This window comes from Symsagittifera roscoffensis, chromosome 1 (assembly GCF_963678635.1).
Source record: "Symsagittifera roscoffensis chromosome 1, txSymRosc1.1, whole genome shotgun sequence".
In the NCBI taxonomy this organism is placed as follows: Eukaryota; Metazoa; Xenacoelomorpha; order Acoela; family Convolutidae; genus Symsagittifera; species Symsagittifera roscoffensis.
Window position 1 is genome coordinate 95,890,971 of NC_087062.1, and position 3,895 is coordinate 95,894,865.

A 3,895-nucleotide genomic window follows, 5' to 3' on the forward strand; every position below is an offset into this window, starting at 1 on the left:
CCCAATCAAGGGAAGTAAGTTTTAACTCAAGAATATAGTTTTGGCTCTGGACCATTGGGAGACTTCACTTGTCCACCTTTCCGTTGAAGGTTCACACTGGTCCAGTTGATTTTAACTCCGCTCTCGTGTTCGTTCGGTCTCCTATATCAGATAGGACAGCTCTACTCTCGTTTTCTATGATGGAAATTGCGAATAGCGATTTCCCACTGTATATATTCGACGACTTTCCCGCAATTGTTAATTCGGTCGTTCTGATTTTTCATTTTATGTTTTCAGTTGTCGCGAGAAAACTGAGCATGACAGGCTCCATTCGAATTTTTGAAAAATAAAACTTCACTCCAAAATCACGTATATTCGTGTCCCTCAAGGTCGAACTTCCAGATATGACCGACTGGCACAACATTCACAAAAAAAATTATTGAAATAGCAACCAAGAGTTTTGAAGGACAGACCACACCTCCAGTTTTGACTCGCAACAATGAAAAAACTATCAGAAAGTGCAGCGCATAAGATAAGCTTCAAATGCAATGTTTTGTATATGCAGAAGTTGATGCTTTAGTGCAGTTTAAGTTTAAATCAATAAAACTTCTGTGGAAAGCCTCCTGATTACAGATGGCTCCTTAAACTGATGTTTTTTAAGAAGTGAATGTATTTGAACCTCATACATGCATCGCAACAATTATCAGAACTCGTCGTACAAAAATGGCCAATTGACAAGAAATCATCTAAATACGCAAAATGTTGAACAAGATAATGAAATACAGGCAGATGAACTGAGAGACAAAGTTGCCTCTCTGAAATCTCTGACAATAGAAATAGGAAATGAGGTGAGAGAGCACAACAAGTTTCTGGATACACTTGGAGATGATTTGGAAAAATCAAGAGGTCTGTTGGGAGCAGCTTTTTCAAAGTTGGGATTTATATCGCGGAAAGGCTACAAACAGTCCAATATTTGTTACTTGTTGATGTTTTGCTTTGTGGTCTTCTGGATAATGTGGTTTGTTTCGAAGTCGTAGTTATGATGGGGACTATTCCGATTTGGATATGAAATGGTTTAACGTGTTGGTTGTAATGGAGTAGGTTATGCTTAAAAAGGCGCTAAAAAATTCCATTTCATTTTTAAATGTGATATTATTCTGCGCAAACATTTTAATCAATTAGATTCTTAAATATTTATTCAAAAATTTGCTTAATTAATGTAAGTTTGTTAATACGTTCATCAACTCATGACAGCTTAAGGGCTTGGGACAAATGATAAGAAATGGGAATTAAGGCGGGCATAGTTTTGTTTTATTTGCATTCAGATTTTTCCATTCTGAAATATTGAATTCTGCTCATTGAATAAACCAGATAGCAAGCGTAGTGTTATATTGCAAATAGCGTTTTTTTTTTCGATGATTTTTTTGGAGTTCTTAACTTCGTTTTAGTGTTGCCACTGGCATCGTATAATAGCATGTGTTTGATACGATTTAATGGTGGCTAGGTTTAATGTAACTCGAGCGCACAAGGGGCAGATTGGAGGACATTAAACGCGTAATCTCCATGATGACAGTTCGGTTTCAGCAGATGGCTAGATTTTTTTCACTGCTTATTTTCGCATTTCCCCTTTTTGTTTTTTTGGCCTTTTCACTTATTTGTGCCGTTTTCTCGTTAATGAATTATATACAAGATTTTTCTAAAGCATACTTATCATAGCTAGTTTTCTGTTAACGTTTATGTCGTATCTTGCGAATTAATTTGATTCAGAATTTAATTATCTGTAACAGTCGTCCACTGAAGTCACATATGAGGTAAAGAGAAATAGGCCCTCTAACCATTGGCTTAAGGGTCAGAGACACTACCTCTTGTGTTTCTGTACCTCAATCCAGATGGATCAACCTCCATTCATATGGATCGACCTTAAAATCGCCTTATCTCAACATAACTCTATAAAATGCACTCTAGTAATCAAATTCAGTACTTACATCTAGAAAACAACTCTGGAAATAATCCGGGACTCTATCGGGTAAAATAATTGTAACAACTTTAGAAGTTTTAACGAATAAGTTTTGACTCAAGAAGTTTAATGAGTTTTGGACCATTGGGTCACTTGAGTGGGCGACCTTCCCAATCAAGGTTCTCTTTACTCCAGAAGTAGCACTCGCGAATCCTCTCTCGATGCTCTCTATCGGGAACAAGACAGCTCTACTCGATTTGATTATTATTGGTCAAATTGCGAATAGCAATTTGGCTCCAGACTGATTTTCCGTCAAATTTACCGCAATTATGAACTCGGTTCTTCTAATTTTCTAACTTTTTGTTTTAGTTGTCGCGAGGAACTTGAACATGACATGGTCGGTTCAAATTCTTCAAAAAAACCATTTCTCCCCAAAAACAAGATAGAGTTTCGGGATATGACCGACTGGCGCAGTCGCAAGGGTAACACAATCGGGTACTTGACTTTTCCCCCGTATCCAACTCTGTTCACAGGATCTTCATTTTTTTTCACTTGCGAGAGCAAGTGATTTGTAATCGGGAACCAGGATTTTTTCCCGTTAGCAACTTTTCCGACGAGTTCTGCTGCTGCTCAGATATGCTCATTTTTTTGAAAGTTCAATTAAAACTATTTCTTGTTTCATTTGAGGTAGTGATTAATTGTTTCAAATGTACTCATCGAAAAAATGTTGATGTTTTCGGACTTTTTGGTTTCGTCTAAATTGCTGTCGACTGATTTTCCGTTTTTTTTCAAAGACAATTGATATTATCTGGTACGTTCTTCAAGCAGTTTCTTTCAGAAGCCTAGGTTTTTATTTTTTTGATTCAAACTGTTTTTTACTATAATTCAAATTTGTTCTGTAGTTGTAAATTTACGAACTCTGATTTTGATTTTTTTTTCGGTGAAATGGGTTCAGTTTATGTTATATCGGGTTAGTCGATTTGTTTTGCTGCGTAGTTTTACGGACGAACGCGTAGTTTCAGGAGAGATGGGTAGTTAACATTTTGATAACTTGAAATTTTCATAAGATAACAGTTTCGTTTTTGGCTTAACGAGGGTCATTGCATCTCAATGTTTGCTTAGGATTTTTACAAACCTCATCCGAGACACAGAAATGAAATTTTTTTTTAGATTTCATTTTTCAGTAATTTTTTCAACATATTTTTTTTTACCGAAAATGACTTCCCTCATTTTTCTTATAGGACATCTGTGCAATGTTTTAATCAAGTTGTACTCTCAGCTGCTGTAGTTTAACAGCTGGTCTGCAGCTGAAAAAATTTTCAGATACAAAGTGATGTTTTGTCAGCTTTATTGGTTTCGTCCCATTCTTTTGCACCCTTCTTGCCGGGTCTTTTATTTCTCCGACTTTTTGCTGGGTTTTCAAAGTAACTTTTCTTCGTTTTCGAGAGCTTGAATATAGTTCATGGTTTATCTTAGAAAAGAAAAATCTTCTGAAAATGAAAAAAGTTAATTTTTCAATTTTTTCGAACGCATGGTTTTAAATCGATTCAAGTTAATGGCATAGCGAATTGTTTTAGTATGCCAAATTTTTTTTCAAAAAAGTTCATAAATTTCCAAAAAAAAAAATTCGCAATTTCGGCTCGACTGTTTTATCTACAAAATTTCAGGACTACGATTGTTTCGCGCTGAGATTTTCGGAAATGATTGATTTTTTTTCGAACGGTTTTCTTTCTATTGTTATCTTTTTTGTCATCCAGCTCTCTTAACATTGTGTATCAACTTCATTTTGTTAATTTTGATGTAATGTGGTGCTTACATAAGCTTATAGAGATTTCTTCAGATTCTCTGCAATTTTTTTTGTGTAAATTGTTTGAACGTTGTTTTGATTTTATTTCTTAAATTTTTTCATTTTGATCATAGTGTATAGCAAATAACAGACTGTGTAGAGTTCCTGTCTGT